Below are 18,422 nucleotides of genomic sequence, written 5' to 3'. Positions count from 1 at the left end.
AATGAAGTTCAATGCTTCCAAGCATGCGTCGACTTGATTCTGAGCATGCGTGGATTTTTAACCGATGGTTGTGCCTACTAACGATCGGTTTTGACCTATCGGTTAGGAATCCATCGGTTAAATTTAAAGCAAGTTGGCTTTTTTTTAACCGATGGTTAAATAACCTATGGGGCCCACACACGATCGGTTTTGACTGATGAAAACCGTCCATCAGACAGTTGTCCTCTGTTTAAACTATCGTGTGTATGAGGCCTAAGTGTGTTCTGAAAGGAAAACTTAAAGCAGTAGGATGCTAACTGGCTCAGAGTGCTACTGCTTCCTTCCCTTCCCTGTTTTAGCTAATTTTACAGGGCATTACAGGGGGCTCAAATGTGGGTAAATTCAAGTAAATAAACAAATCCTTTGTTTTAAAAAAAAGTTTATTTTTTAAAGGATTAATATTTGTAACTTCATTTATTTTAATGTATGTCTAGAGTAATTTTTATGCTGAATTACCTGTTTGCAGTCTGAGTCTTCTGATGGCTAACACCATCACAAACTTATTAAGGCTCACAAACATTTGTTTTCAGTGGACAAGGTATCTTGCGCATGTAACACATGTAACGATGTATAATATAAGCAACATGTTTGGGAAAACATTCTTTTTGTTTTTATTTATTTTAGAGTACTAATATTCTTGCACATACCAGCAATTCTGGCAAATGTCAACATTGTCTATTACTTAACATCTAGATCTAGTTTAGTATTATAGGGCCTGATTCCCAAAAGAGATACGCAGACTTAACTGCTGTTCAGTCTGTGCCTAACTTTGGAAACGATCCTCAAAAGGCTTTTTCCAAAGTTAGGCAGAAAATCTGACATGTGTAAGACACTTACACGGTCAAATCTTAGGATGCAGTACCGCATCCGCCGCTGGGGGCATTTCTCATTGAAATGCAGCTTTGAGTATGCAAATGAGGACTTAAGCAGATCCACAAAGCATTTCATCATTGTGATTTTTGCGTAAGTTCCGAATTTGCTTGCCCAAAACTAGGGCTGGTTTTACAATGTGGAAAGTTAGTCACACCTTGTAAAGGCCCATTCAAGCGACGGCATTTGGTATGCATTCCTGAGGGTGAACTCCACGGCAATTTTTAAATTCAAAACCGGCATGGGTTCCCCTCCCAGGAGCATACCGGGCCCTTAGGTCTGGTATGGGTTGTAAGGAGACCCCCCCCACACCGAAAAATCGACGTAGGGGGTCCCCCTACAATCCATACCAGACCCGTATCCAAAGCACGCTACCCGGCCGGTCAGGAAGGGAGTGGGGACGAGCGAGCGCCCCCCCCCCCTGAGCCGTGCCAGGCCGCATGCCCTCAACATGGGGGGGTTGGGTGCTCTGGGGCAGGGGGGCGCACTGCGGGCCCCCCCACCCCAGAGCACCCTGTCCCCATGTTGATGAGGACAGGACCTCTTCCCGACAACCCTTGTCGTTGGTTGTCGGGGTCTGCGGGCGGGGGCTTATCGGAATCTGGGAGTCCCCTCAAATAAGGGGGCCCCCAGATACCGGCCCCCCACCCTAAGTGAATGGATATGGGGTACATCGTACCCCTACCCATTCACCTGGAGGCAAAAAGTAAAAGTTAGTAAACACACAACACAAGGGTTTTTAAAATAATTTATTAGTCTGCTCCGGAGGCCCCCCCGTCTTCTTTATTAGCTCTAATACCAGGGGGGGCTTCTTCTTTCGCTCTCCGGGGGTCTTCTTCCACTCTCCGGGGGGGGTTTCTTCTTCCGCTCTCCGGGGGGGGGGGCTTCTCCGCTCTCCGGGGGTCTTCTTCTCTCTTCGCCGCTCTCCGCTGTTGACTCGGCGCACCCCGGTGGAAGCGCGCCTTGCATCCCATTTATATAGGCATCAACGTCTCATCATGCTCCGGCAGGTACCCACGTGGTGGGTGCCTACCCACGTGCACCCACCACGTGGGTACCTACCGGAGCATGATGGGACGGTGATGCCTATATAAATGGGATGCAAGGCGCGCTTCCATCATTGCAGTGTCAAGAGGCGACGAGTCAACATCGGAAGAGGGGAGAAGAAGAACCTGACGTCACAGAAGACCGCGCCGGCTGCCTGTTAGTAATTGAGCTAACACACAAAGATAGCAGGCAGCCAGCGCTGAAGAAGAAGGCACCGGACAGCTGGAGAAGAACCGGGGTGCGCCGAGTCAACAGCGGAGAGCGGCGAAGAGAGAAGAAGACCCCCGGAGAGCGGAGAAGCCCCCCCCCGGTGAGCGGAAGAAGAAACCCCCCCCGGAGAGTGGAAGAAGACCCCCGGAGAGCAGAAGAAGAAGCCCCCCCTGGTATTAGAGCTAATAAAGAAGACAGGGGGGGCCTCCGGAGCAGACTAATAAATTATTTTAAAAACCCTTGTGTTGTGTGTTTACTAACTTTTACTTTTTGCCTCCAGGTGAATGGGTAGGGGTACGATGTACCCCATATCCATTCACTTAGGGTGGGGGGCCGGTATCTGGGGGCCCCCTTATTTGAGGGGACTCCCAGATTCCGATAAGCCCCCGCCCGCAGACCCCGACAACCAACGGCAAGGGTTGTCGGGAAGAGGTCCTGTCCTCATCAACATGGGGACAGGGTGCTCTGGGGTGGGGGGGCCCGCAGTGCGCCCCCCTGCCCCAGAGCACCCAACCCCCCCATGTTGAGGGCATGCGGCCTGGCACGGCTCAGGAGGGGGGGGGGGGCGCTCGCTCGTCCCCACTCCCTTCCTGACCGGCCGGGTAGCGTGCTTTGGATACGGGTCTGGTATGGATTGTAGGGGGACCCCCTACGTCGATTTTTCGGCGTGGGGGGGGTCTCCTTACAACCCATACCAGACCTAAGGGCCTGGTATGCTCCTGGGGGGGGAACCCATGCCGGTTTTTTCTTTGAAAATTGGCATGGAGTTCTCCCTCTCAGGAATGCATGCTGAGCGACGCTGTCATTTTTTTTTATAATTATTTGTTTTCCCGGCGCGTATATTTTTTTTCACCCGTCGCAACTTTAGTGTCCCGTCGCAATCCACAAAGCCGCCCGGCGTCAATTACGTTCGCGCGCTGCACGTCGGGAAAATTACGTCACACGCATGCGCAGTACGGCCGGCGCGGGAGCGCGCCTCATTTAAATTTTAAACGCCCCCCGGAGAGGAGGACCGCCTTGCGACGGCGGCACTTAAGTTACACGGCCTGAAATTTCTAGGTAAGTGCTTTGTGGATCAGGCACTTAGGTAGAAATTTTAAGTCAGTGTAACTTAACTGCTGAAAGTTAAGTTAGGCAGCTTTTTTGGGAATCAGGCCCATAGTTACATAGTTAGTCAGGTTGAAAAAAAGACACAAGTCCATCCAGTTCAACCCAAAAAATAAATATACAATCCCATATACACAATCCTATACCCACAGTTAATCCAGAGGAGGGCGAAAAACCCCAGCAAAGCATGATCCAATTCGCTATAACGGGGGAAAAAAATCCTTCCTAATCCCCTGAGAGGCAATCGGATTTTCCCTGGATCAATTTTACCTAGAAATGTCAGTACCCAGCTATATCATGCACATTGTATAAAATGGGAATAAATATTTGGAACCAGTTAATGAAGTATGGTTATGGAAAATAATAGCAGTAGAAAATGCACATGTTACAAATGGCAGAAATCTTAAAAAAAATATTTAGAACCAGTTGATGAAGTATGGTTAATTAAATTAATAGCAAATGAGAAAATGCAGACGTTACAAATGGCAGAAATATTAAAAAAAAATAGTTTCAAACTGCTTTTACTGAATGCTATCTAATATATAGGGTTTTCATATTCCTTAGGAGTTCCAGTTGGAAAATATCCCCACCAGAATTCCCAGCTCTGTACAAATTCAGGCATCAGCCTACCTGTTTTGATCCTAGTTTTCCACATTTGTCAGACAGTCAGTGCAATACTCTAATGCCCTGTACACACGATCGGTTCGTCCGATGAAAACGGTCCGATGGACCGTTTTCATCGGACGAACCGATTGTGTGTGGGCCCCATCGTTGTTTTCCCATCGGTGAAAAAACGTAGAACCTGTTTTAAAATTATCTGATGGTTAAAAAAACGATAGAAAAAAACGTTCGTCTGTGGGCAAGTCCATCGGTTAAAAATCCACGCATTCTCAGAATCAAGTCGACGCATGCTGGGAAGCATTGAACTTCATTTTTCTCAGCACGTCGTAGTGTTTTACGTCACCGCGTTCTGACACAAACGGATTTTTAACTGATAGTGTGTAGGCAAGACTGATGAAAGTCAGCTTCATCGGATATCTGATGAAAAAATCCATCGGTCCGTTTTCATCGGATGAACGGATCGTGTGTACGTGGCATTACTCTTCTATTCATCAGTATCTTACACCCATCAGACTTTAACCACTACCCCACCGCGCCATAGACATTTTACTGCTACAGCGCAGTCCCTGGGACGTCCTCCCAGAATCCTTCACCCGGCGCATCACAGATCGCGGTAAATCGCCGCTGATATCGGCGGTTTACCACGTGATCGCTCCGTCAAATGACGGAGCGATCACTTGTAAACAAACCGGCGTCATGTGATGACGCCGGTTCCTCCTTCTCCTCTCTGTACCGATCGGTACAGTGTGAGAGGAGGGGGGGCGGGTGTCAGCAGCAGCACTGATGGCTGGATCTGTGACAACTGCAGTCACAGATCCAGCCATCCATCCCAGCTCAGCTATCCCTGTGCAATACTCTGCAATACCCCAATATTCTGCAATACCCTGCGCAATACTCTGCAATATCCCTATAATCTGCAATACCCTGCGCAATACTCTGCAATACCCCTATAATCTGCAATACCCTGCGCAATACTCTGCAATACCCCTATAATCTGCAATACCCTGCGCAATACTCTGCAATACCCCTATAATCTGCAATACCCTGCGCAATACTCTGCAATACCCCAATATTCTGCAATACCCTGCGCAATACTCTGCAATACCCCAATACTCTGCAATACCCTGCGCGATACTCTGCAATACCCCAATACTCTGCAATACCCTGCGCAATACTCTGCAATACCCCTATAATCTGCAATACCCTGCGCAATACTCTGCAATACCCCAATATTCTGCAATACCCTGCGCAATACTCTGCAATACCCCAATACTCTGCAATACCCTGCGCGATACTCTGCAATACCCCAATACTCTGCAATACCCTGCACGATACTCTGCAATACCCCCCATACTCTGCAATACCCCCCATACTCTGCAATACCCCCCATACTCTGCAATACCCCCAATACTCTGCAATACCCAAATACTCCCCGTGTGCTTGCATGCAGAAGCGAACGCATACGTAAGTACCGCCCACATATGAAAACGGTGTTCAAACCACACATGTGAGGTATCTCTGCGAACGTTAGAGCGAGAGCAATCATTTTGGCCCTAGACCTCCTCTGTAACTAAAAACACGTAACCAATAAAAGTAATTAAAGTGTCGCCTATGGGGTTTTTAAGTAGCGAAGTTTGGCGCCATTCCATGAGTGTGCGCAATTTTGAAGTGTGACATGTTGGGTATCTATTTACTCGGCGTAACTTCATCTTTCACATTATGAAAAAAAATTGGGCTAACTTTACTGTTTTTTTTTTAAGCACAAAACATTTTTTTTCTGTGAAAAAAACATGCGAGATAAAAAGTTGTAACGGCCGCCATTGTGTTCTCTAGGGTCTTTGCTAAAGAAGCATATATAATGTTTGGGGTTCTATGCAATTTTCTAGCAAATAAATGATGATTTTTACATGTAGGAGAGAAATGTCAGAATTGGCCTGGGTGCTTTAGAACGCCTGATTGCGCTCCCTGCATGTCGGGCCTCTGTATGTGGCCACGCTGTGTAAAAGTCGCACACATGTGGCATCGCCATACTCGGGAGGAATAGCAGAATGTGTTTTGGGGTGTAATTTGTGGTATGCATATGCTGTGTGTGAGAAATAACCTGCTAATATGACAGAAACTAGATTTTTTTTTTTTTTTTTACAGAATTTTCAGTCGTTTTTCTTTTATAGCGCAAAAAATAAAAAACCCAGAGGTGATAAAATACCACCAAAAGAAAGCTCTATTTGTGTGGAAAAAAAGGACAAAAATTTCAGATGGGTACAATGTTGTATGACTGAGTAATTGTCATTCAAATTGTGAGAGCACCGAAAGCTGAAAATTGGTCTGGTGAGGAAGGGGGTTTAAGTGCCCAGTGGTCAAGAGGTTAAACTGTAATGTATGGAGATTACTAAAACGTTCTACTATAGTTTTCAAAGGGTACTGCTTTAGTATAGTAACCTGTGCCTAGTTTCTCTCTCTCTCTCTCTCTCTTTCTCTTTCGAGTGAATTAGTCAGGATGCAGCATCAAAAGTACTAGCACCTAATTCATATACCTGTCAGAGAAATGTACATTAATGTGTCCATGTCTGGACACATTAATTCCACACTGGACACTCTTTCCTCAGTGCACTAATTTCCATCCTCCCTTTCTGACCACTGTCACACGACAGATTCACATGGCCAAGGAGTTTTGTAATGGGGTGGGTGAAGCCTGATGGGGAAGACTAGTTTGCCATTAGGTCCACTTTACTAATGATTGACAGCGCATGGCAGTGGGTGCTATTTAGTCCAGTAGCAGCTTATGAAACTGCCTACTGCCATGCACAGTCAATCAAAAGCAATGCTAATCTCTCACCAGGCTTCCCCTAGCCAGTTATAAGTAATTTTCCAAATATGGACATTGCCTGTATTTGGGTAATGACATGACCTATATCCCTGCTTACATTTAGCTTTCACCCAGGGAATCTCCAATCTGACAGATGAATTGGGCCAGGGATACAGTACTGTGCAGGAAACTGTCACATACATGACAGCTTTGCAGCACAGGTAGGGCCAATTCTGAGTACGAGGGTACTTCTGAATGCCAGATAGGGGTTGGTCTTAATCACTGCAAGTTTCCTAATTTGACAACTGGTGATAACTTGTTAAGATTTGTTTGCTGCCTTAGCAACAGATTCAGCAGTTATTGTAAGAACTATTGTACCTTAATTTGCCACAGATGTTAGTAACAGCACGATCTCTTTTAGAAGCGGCACGCTCGCCATTTCTAAAGGTTTCTAAAGTGCGCCTGCGCCATTGTTGGGAGATATTTTGAGCGCCTACAGGTAAGCCTTAATCTAGGCTTACCTGTAGGTAAAAGTGGTTGTAACGGGTTTACAACCACTTTAAAACCAAACTAAATACATAAATTTTTATGGTTTAAAAAAAAAAAGTTACACCCCAACATGATGGGAATGCTAATTGTGACATTTGCTTGTGCTCTCAACCAAACTGTCAAACCATCAAATGGCTGGAGTCATAACTGATCACATGTACAGGACCATGGTAGTTGAAAATCAAACAGCTTATTAGTTGAAAAGCATAGCAGAATTTAGTTCCGTTTTACGAAAACTACCACCATAAATGTGTAATTATGGTCATTTTGAATACCTGCCTGTCTCTTGTGTAGTATGAATTATTTAGCAAACCCAAACCCAAATTGCTTTTATGAAGAAGAAAAGACTGCTCTCCCCCAGCCTCCATATACAGTAGCTGAGCTATTTTCTGAAGGAAACACAGTTCTGTATTTTCATCCTCTACTCTCAACTCACTAGTTGCATATACATCTTTTTACAGTCCAACAGGCTCCCAGACAGTCCTGACTGGATTCTCTTCCAGCTGTTAGTACTCTGTCCATGCAAGGAGTTCCTACTTTGGAATAAGTAATTAATTAATTAGGGAATCAGACTGCAAGTGAATTAAATTTGTCATTATGAGATGTGTCAGAGACACAAACCACTCCAGGGAAGTTTCTGATATTATTTAAATTATCTGTGAGCTCTGGTGGCCCTATTGGACTAGAGCAGAGCTAATTATACTCACCCCACTTTCCCCTGAGGAAATAGACTACTGCAATAGTGATGTATTGCATGTTGATTAAAGATGAGCAAATGGAATAAAATTTGCTCTGCCTCAAATTTGTGCAATGCAGAACAGAGTGGTTATAAAGTAGAAACCCGACTTTGGATTAATGTGGAGTATGTAGATTATGGCAACTTCTCAGTGATCCTTAACTGCAAAATCTTGAAATGTTTCCAAAAGCTGTTTTACATTTCTTTAATAATTATTTAATGTAAAAATGTAACCTCTACCTCCAGCACCAAATCATTTTTTAATCTTTTTATGATAACACATGTGACATGTGAAGCTGAAGTATGAATGTTTAATGCTGCATAATTCTTTCCTCAGCAACAGCAAGAACTGACATAAAAATATTTCTGTTTTACAAATGTACATGTTTAATTCCATAGTGGAAAATTGCTCTTAAAATCAATTCAGAATTGATACTGTGACTGTCAGTAAAACAAACAAAAAATCAAAGAACAACATGGCAAGAAGATTTGCAATAGGACAGGAGAACATAGAGACAACAGTATTACATTGTGCAACATAATCTAAGGAATGGTTTCTAATACCAATTTGTATAGAAATTCATCTAGTGAAATGTGCATTCATTCCGTGCAGATAAGGAAAAATCTAATTTTATATGGCTTGTTTGTTGTGCTGCAAATGCTTTTAATAGATTTAAAACAGACAATACCACATTTGGGCACTAGATGGTGCTCATTATCATAGGTACAGTATTTCCCACGATACCTAACACCTTCTGGTCGAGAACTTCAGTATTTTAATCAATAGAACACTTTTCCAGAAAGAGCTTAATAACATTCATTGTTTTGCCCTGTTAACACAAAACGAACATGCAATTTCACTGAGCAAATTGTTATGCAAATGTTTTTTTTTTTTATAAATATACTGTTATGTAAACTCACAGTGGTGTACAATGGTCTGTAAAGCCCAATACTTGTATCCAAAAGGTTGTATAGGTAAGTGCAAAGGATATTTTGCTGTTATAACATCTGCTTGTAAAATTCTGATGCTGTATTATCTTCATTGGGTATTCTGATATATGGGACAATATTTAAACCACTGATTGTGTTTATCCACATATTATACAACTTCCAGCGTCACAATTGTGTTACTGGGACTTGTTCTACTTCAAAGGCCTGGCAATTGTTTTGTGTGCTCATCACATCTCACATGGGTTATTCACAGCAACTTTATTTAGATCCTCAAATCAGGCTAAATCCTATAGACCAGGGATAAGCAATTAGCGGACCTCCAGCTGTTGCCAAACTACAAGTCCCATCATGCCTCTGCCTCTGGGTGTCATGCTTGATGCTGTCAGAGTCTCGCTATGCCTCATGGGACTTGTAGTTTGGCAACATCTGGAGGTCCGCTAATTGCATATCCCTGCTATAGACATTTGTTAAGCTGGCCATAAAGTACATGCTGAGCCAGACAAATTTCAATCCATGTATGGGCTAGCTGGTTGTACACAAAATGATCAATCGATAGACTTGTGTACAAGCAGCCTGTCCATTTTTTTCTGAAAAATCAGTGCCACTGGCTAAAGCCGGCAACACTGATCATTGTATCCTGTCGAAGGGGAAGGCTACCCGACGGCAGAATGCAATAGCTCAGCGGGAGTGATTTCCTCATCCACATTGAACGTGTGAATGTGGGAATCAGTTATTATTTGTATTCTTTTGAGCAGCCCACTGTAATCATGTATGGTCAGCCTTAGGAGTAGTGATCAACGTTTGTTGAACAGGGATGGCCACACATGGATCGAAATTCAGCTGATACATGCTGAACTGTCTGAAATCCGATTCATCTATGGCCAGCTATAGCCTTTATGTTTCCTGTGTAAGCAATCAGTCACTCTGGCAGCTGGTCTACATAGAGGGGCATATGTAGAAGGCCCATTTTAAAAATAGGAATGCCACTGAGAGCAATAAAGCAGCAATCTGTGACCTGAAGCTCGGGCAGTAGGGGAAGTCGGCACCGCACAGAATGATTAGGCTGTGCCCAGGCACACCTGGCACCCCCCTGCGCATGCCTATGATGACATTACTACTACTGCTACCACTACTAAGACTAATAATAATATAAATAATAATAATATTTTTAATAATACTAATAATAACAAAGATACACATTATAAGTATAGCAGTTGCATTCATGTGTTAAGTATTAATTATAATTATTCCACTTAAATAATGCTATGGGACATTGCAAAAATGCTAAATCAAGCAGTCAATGTATTTGAACAACCTTTATATATGGGAATATGATGGGTGTGCATAGTATCCAAAGCATGCAGTCATATTCAAAAGAAATTTACATTGTGTAATTTGATTGTTAATGGTATAGAACTAATCAATTATGAGCTAAATTACACTTGGATAATTATACTGAAAACAGAAGTGTAAAAGGAACAAAATTAACTCATTAATAATGGAAATACCAAATGCTAATTACACTATGGGGGAAATTTACTTAAACTGGTGCACACAGAATCTGGTGCAGCTCTCCAAAGTAACCAATCAGCTTCTAACGTTAGCTTGTTTACTTAAGCTTTGACAATATAAGCTAAAAGCTGTATGGTTACTACGCACAGATGCACCAGATTCTGTGTTCACCAGTTTTAGTAAATTACCCCTATATACTATTACACCAAATATTTATGGAAATTACATTACCATATATAATAGTCTTTATAAATAATTTATGCAGCAGATTGTGTAGCAGTTTAATGTCTTGAAATAATGCTGTTAATGATATGGTAGTTATGTTAATTGTAGCAGTAGTAGATATCTAGTGGAATAGTAAAAGTAGTAAACGTGATATAGTAGTAGTAATAGTGCTAGTAGTTACATTGTATAGAAGTCAGTAGTGGTAAAGATGTCCGTAGCAATAACATGAATAGTAAGAATGATAAAGTAATATTATTACTAGTACTAGTAGCAGTAAGTGATGACGCCACACCCCATGTGTCGTGGGACACCGTGCGCTGACGTGTTGATTTTCTACCCGTGATCACCATGAGGGATGTATGAGCACCTACTGCCGAGCGGCATCAGCTGCTCAGGCACTGACACTGCCTACCCTTGATCACGTAGTGTGACGTTAGCGGTAATGCAAAAGTGACTGATGCTGGTGGAGCACTTGTTTCATCCATCTTGAGACCATATGCACCTATGTTACTATGCTTTCTCTTTCCAATTAAAGGTACTATTTTCTACTGTTCACAATTTTTTCCTTCATTTCAGTACTTTCCTTTATCACTATCAGATCTGGTGAGGTAAGCGGTTCTTATCATTCAGTGTGTTTACTCTTCACTGGCCTTTTGACACTACTATATGTCCTTATGGGCTGTAGTTTTCCCTCTGCCAACTGTGCAGTCCTATATATTTTCACACTGTCTTTTTCCACAGAAAACTCCTGGAAATCATACTTAGTATTTACCCATACCAGAATTGCCCATTTGGCACTACATCCTAATAGATGTTCTATACACCGCTGTTTGTGCCGCCGTGTGGCCGTGGATATTGCTGCCTCAGCTCTCTGGGATGTTGTTTCCCATGGTGCCTTCAGCTGCTAACACTATCCCTCGTATATTGAATAGGGATGAGCCGAACCCCCCTGTTCGGTTCGCTCCAGAACTTGTGAACACACCAAACGTTCGTGTGAACTTTAGAACCCTATTAAAGTCTATGGGACTCGAACGTTTGAAATCTAAAGTGCTAATTTTAAAGGCTAATATGAAAGTTATTGTCCTAAAACGTGTTTGGGACCTGGGTCCTGTCCCAGGGGACATGTATCAATGCAAAAAAAAGTTTTAAAAACGTCTGTTTTTTCGGAATGACGCGGCTCTAGCTTTGACATTTCTTATATAGGGGAGGCAGGCCACCTGTCACGTGACCCCGCACCCTCTGACGCACCCTCTGCTACGTCACTGGGGAAGCCCAGTGTTACCCCTTGTGTCAGAGGGGGTGGGGTCACGTGACGGGTGGCCCCGCCTCCCCTATATAAGAAATGTCAAAGCTTCACCCGCGTCATTCGCTGGGCTTTGTCCAGCGGAGAGAGGAGGTCGGCGATGCTGCGCTCTGGATGGATGGATCTTCTCATCGCTGGACTGGAGATCACCCATCGCTGGATACAGACAAGGTTGGAGCAGGAAGCCGGGACCGAGAGTGGATTACCACCGCTGGATTTTTTTTTTTTTTAATATTAATAAAGGACTTTTTTCTACGGTGTGTGTGTGTGTGTGTGTTTTTTCCAACTATTTACACTTCCTTCGTGAAATGGTAGGGGTACAATGTACCCCATTACCAATTAACATAGGGGGGCAGGATCTGGGGGTCCCCTTTGTTAAAGGGGTGTTCCAGATTCTGATAAGCCCCCCGCCCGCAGACCCCCACAACCACCGGGCAAGGGTTGTGGGGATGAGGCCCTTGTCCCCATCAACATGGGGACATCCTCCCCATGTTGAGGGCATGTGGCCTGGTACGTTTCAGGAGAGGGGGGGCCACGGATCTACAGTGTACAAAAGCCTCCTCCTCGTCCTCGTCCATGATAGGGGAACTCAGTTTCCCAGCAGTGAGTTAGTGTTCAGTGTTCCATCTATCACGAACATCCTTTCATCCTCTCATCGTCCATGGGATGAGGATGAGAGGGTGTCCGTGATAGGCAGAACACTGACTCACTTGCTGAGAGTGTTCCCCTATCACGGACGAGGAGGAGGCACGGCTTTTGTACACTGGATGGTCACTGTCTGAGCATGACACAGGGACACAGGCATTACACGCTGCCTCTCTCCCCCGTCCCAGGTATCGGATCAGGCATCGGGAGCATTTGCGCAAGTACAAGTACTTGCGCAAATGCTCTGTATCGGTCCCGATACCGATACTAGTATCGGTATCGGGACAACCCTAGTTTAAATGTCTTATAATAACATGTAGGTATTTTTCTGGCTTGCATGACTTCAAATCTTTTACACCATGATAGGTATCTAAAAAAGAAAAATGTTACTGCGCTGATCTAATTATCCAGAGGGTTTAATCTCTGGAGGTGTAAACTGTGGGCTGATATAATACACAATCAACCATGTGTGAAAAAATATATATATCAGGGACACAATGTACCCAATATTTGGTGTAGATAACCTAAATACAAACAATCTATAGAAATATAATTTATGCAAGTGTGACAAAGATTTGGATTGGTGTGTCGGCATACACATCAATATGCCATAATGCTCCTGTGAAGGAAAAAAATGGCTACTGTTGCTACAACTAGCCGACTAAATAGTGAAAACAAACAATGCGAAAAAATATATATAAAATATTCAAAAAACAAACACACAATGTGCAATGTGCCAACTGCACTGTGAATAATCCAATAACTAATATTGGAAACAAATAATACCAAAAAATATGTATGAATCAAAAAGTAATCAAACAGCCAGTAGAATGTGCAATGTGCTAGCTTCACTGAAAATAGTCCAATGACAGACAATCTTGCTCTTATACAATAGGTTCCCGTATAACAAAAGGTTCAATGCTGGTAGTGCTGTATACAGAAAAGTGCAGCTATCTCTTCCACCCGACAAAGATGTGCCACCATCACCAATGGTTGAACTCAACACTCACCAGACCCCAGATAATAATAGGCCCCAAAGTGGTGTCTTTTCTTTGTCCGTCGGTGGGTGTTGCCTCCTTTTCCTTTTTACAAGATATCCTTAAATCCTCAAAAACAAGAGGCTCATCATGGTGTAGTATGTTAAAACTTATTTATTAAAAAAAGATAAAAAAGTAGCACTTACAATATGGAGTGCCTATGACCGGCACTGAGTGTCTTTGGCAGTGTCAACCGTTAGGAGCCGCTGACCAGCATTTAAATGTCATCCTAGAAGGTGTGCGTACCCCGCTTTTCTCCTCATGTGTTGCTACAAGGGATCCTTGTGTACTGGTGTGCTTCACCCTCCGTGTGTGTGTCCAGACAGCCTCTACGCGTTTCGCTATTGCATCATCAGGAAAGCTGTGGACACTACTGCTTTAGCTGTATTTATATCCCTATGTAATTTTTTCACTTTGATTTTCAGGGTGCCTTTAAATTCAGCTCTCTGTAGGATGATAATTTTCATTTCCATCAAACGATATGGCATCCTTTTGTTTCTAACACATTACCCAGTCCATATCAGTATAAATATCGAGCATGATCTGGTGTATATATATATATATATATATATATATATATATATATATATATATATATATATATATATATATATATATATATATATATATATATATATAAAAAGAAAATATTTTTGCAGCACCCTTCAAATTAACGAATGGCTTTGGAAAAAGAAATACAAACATTTGGCATAACAACTTATTTGTCATCCTTTTGTTCTAAATGTCTTTTGTTTCACTTCATAGTAAATATACTATTATTTTACTTGCTAATATTCTGCCTTTGTCATATGGACAAACCTTGACTGATGCTGCGTTAGTAACAACATTGCTTTTGTTTCCCTTTCTCTATATTTGCAAAAAGCATTTTAATGACAGATAACTGTTCAACCAGGTCAAAATTTATGAACATAAATATGAGTATTGCATGTTTTGATAATAAAAACCTCTTTGCCTGCTGTAACAGGCCACGCAAAATATATTCTGCAAATTGAATGAAAACAAATATATGTTCTGAGCTAGTTGAATGCTTCAACCTGAAACGTTATTCAAATTGCATGTCAGCAGAAGACATCTGGAAAACAAGCAGTAAGCAAACAAATTTAATAGATATAATGATGCTGGATTAGTTTGTAAAAATGGCTTTTTAACCACTTAAGACCCGGACCTTTAGGCAGCTAAAGGACCCGGCCAGTTTTTGCGATTCGGGACTGTGCCGCTTTAACTGACAATTGTGCGGTCGTGCGACGTGGCTCCCAAACAAAATTGGCGTCCTTTTTTCCCACAAATAGAGCTTTAATTTTTTGCGCTATAAACAAAAATAGAGCGACAATTTTGAAAAAAATTCTATATTTTTTACTTTTTGCTATAATAAATATCCCCCAAAAATATATATATAAAAAAAAATGAAAATGCATTGTTTACTGTGAAAATGACAATTGCAGTTTGGGAGTTAACCACAAGGGGGTGCTGATGGGGTTATGTATGACCTCATCTGTGTTTCTAACTGTAGGGGTGTGGCTGTAGGTGTGACGTCATTGATTGTGGTTTCCTATATAAGGGAACACACGAACGATGACGGCGCCACGGTGAAGAACGGGGAAGCTGTGTTTACACACAGCTCTCCCCGTTCTTCAGCTCTGGGGACCGATCGCGGGACTCCAGCGGCGATCGGGTCCGCGGGTCCTGCGGTCATGGAGCTTCGGACCGGGTCAGGGGAGCGCACCGCAGGCGCGCGCCCGCGACCCACGGCTGGGCACTTAAAGAGGACGTACCTGTACTTGTGCCCAGCCGTGCCATTCTGCTGACATATATGTGCAGGAGGTGGTCCTTAAGTGGTTAAATGTGTAAATACACAGAAAAACATGACATTTAAGTACACATTTCATTCTTCAGTGAACCCGCAAATTGCCTTATGAAAATTATTATTTAAAGCCAAGCTCCACCTCCAATAATGAATGTGAGTTTGAAAAGTTTTTGCACAGGGGTTGATTTACTAAAAGAATGCAAAATCTGGTGCAGCTGTGCATAGTAGCCAATCAGAATTTAACTTCAGCTTGTTCAATTAAAGTGATTGTAAAGTTTTTTTTTTTCTCTCAAAATAACAAACATATACTCACTTGCTCTGTGCAGTGGTTTTGCACAGAGCAGCCCAGATCCTCCTCTCCTCGTGTCCCTCTTTGGCTCTCCTGGCCCCTCCCTCCTGTCGAGTGCCCCCACAGCAAGCAGCTTGCTATGGGGGCACCCGAGCTGAGTAACAGCTCCATGTGTCCATTCAGCCACGCAGCCCCGGTTCAGCCCCATCGCCTTTCTCTCCTGATTGGCTAACTGATTTTGATTGACAGCAGCGGGAGCCAATGACTCTGCAGCTGTGGCTCAGCCAATCAAGAGAAGAGTCCTGTACGGCCGAGAAACTTGTGGACATCGTTGGAGAGAGATGAGGTTTAGGTAAGTATTAGGTGGTGCCTGAAGGTGGCTGCTACACATAGAAAGTTATTTTATGTTAATGCATAGAATGCATTAAGGTAAAAAGCTCCTGAATTTACAACCTTTAAGCTTTAACAACAAAAAAAATGGAAGCTGATTGGTTTCTATGCAGAGGTGCACCAGATTTAGCACTCTCTAGTTTTAATAAATCTACCCCACAGTGTCTCTTTCTCTCCCTGTCTCCTAAAAATAAGACTCTACAGAGCTGTCTGACTTTTCTAAGCACTTATAGCCAGATTCAGGTAGAGTTACGCTGGCGTATCAGTAGATACGCCGTCGTAACTCTGAATCTGCGCCGTCGTATATTTAAGTGTATTCTCAAATTGAGATACACTTAAATCTAGCTAAGAAAAGACCGCCGGCGCCGTCGTATCTTAGCTGTCTATTTACGCCAGCCGCTAGGGGCGTGTACGCTGATTTACGCCTAGAATGCGCAAATCAGTGAGATACGCCTATTCACGAACGTACGCTTGCCCGTCGCAGTAAAGATACGCCGTTTATGTAAGGCATTTTCAGGCCTAAAGAGATTCCACCAAAAGGATGGCGCAAACAATGTTAAGTATGGATGTCGGAACCGCGTCGAATTTTTTAATTTTTACGTTGTTTGCGTAAGTCGCCCATGAATGGGGCTGGGCGTAAGTTCACGTCGAAACCAATAAGTCTTTGCGGCGTAATTTGGAGCATGCACACTGGGATACGTCCACGGACGGCGCATGCGCCATTCGTTAAAAACGTCATTTACGTGGGGTCATGCTTTATTTGCATAAAACACGCCCACCTCCTCACAATTTGAATTAGGCACGCTTACGTCGGCACATTTACGCTGCCGTAACTTAGGACGCAAGTGCTTTGTGAATACAGCACTTGCCTCTCTAACTTACGGCGGCGTAGCGTATATGAGATACGCTACGCCTGCCTAATGTTAGACACTTCTTCCTGAATCCAGCTATAAGTTTGGGCCAGAAGGCCTTCCTGTGGAGTTTTTAAAAAATATGGTAGGATTCTGCAATGATTGCTGCTGCGTACATAGGAATGGGACTTTGAGGTGGGCCCTCTTCCTAAAGTCCATGTAAACTGATCAGCCATAACATTATGACCACCTACCATAACCCCTCAAGGCATGTACTCCACTAAATCTCCCATTAAAACAACCAATTCAGGTAAACTTCTTTCCACCCATCCAATGTAAATAAATGGCCAGGTGGGTGCTGTGTTGTTCTGGGAGAGTGTACCCATACATCCCCCCAGAAGCACACACAACACACACGCCCTATGTTACTGTCCATCGGACATCGCAGATTACAGTAAGAGGCCACTGTGAGAAGCCTTGGTACCATGTGATTGCTGTGACCAATAAGGATCAGAGCAGTAAACTCGTATTGATGTATATATGAAAAATTAGTGTGCATATCTCTATAAACCCAATATAAATAAATAAAAGCATAAATTCATCAATAGCCTTAGAGTGCACCAATAAATCATATCTACAGCAAAACTAAAAAAAAAAATGCATGTACACACCATAAGATAAATGACCAGAAACTTTCAATAAAGTGAAATGAACAATGAATAATAAATAATCATTACTCCAATTCAGGCCAATCAATAGGGAAAGAGAGAACTCTATAGTGTAAAACCATACAAAAATGTTATTCAACAATTGAATATTCACTCACAATATGATAGCAGATCAAGGGCATTCAATAACACAGACTTCTGAGCAAGCAAGATGGCACTCCAGTTACTTCCTGTGTGATGGTGTCATGAAGACTCCTCCCATCTGATGTGTTGCATCCCTCTGGACTTCCTCAAAGGTAGTCTTTGGTTGTTTGATGGATCACTGAAGAGTCTGCAGACTGTCAAAAGGGTGAATTACCTATATCAAAAAGCACTCCTTGACCTCCTATTTCTATAAATGTGGGGTGCATCGTAAAAGGTGAGAATACATCTGTTGAGGCACGGTGATGGTGTTTCACAAATATATGAAAAATATAGGAGGCACTGTGGTCTGTGGATAACTCTTAAAGACACAGTCACAGTGTTTTCAGCTTTTATTTAAAAAAACATTTTGGACTTTTTCTTTGCTTTTAACGGACTAATTTTTGATGAACGGGACTTTTTTTAATTTAAATATTGAATAATTATACTGAGTAACGTTAGTAACGCCCAAGGTAACCCCTTCTCCCACCTCCCTCCTGACAGGGTACCACCATGGATCGTTTTCTGGCCCCCGCTCGGACACAGGAGACACAGGACACA

This window comes from Rana temporaria, chromosome 1, assembly GCF_905171775.1.
Source record: "Rana temporaria chromosome 1, aRanTem1.1, whole genome shotgun sequence".
NCBI lineage: Eukaryota > Metazoa > Chordata > Amphibia > Anura > Ranidae > Rana > Rana temporaria.
This window is presented reverse-complemented; position numbering follows the sequence as displayed.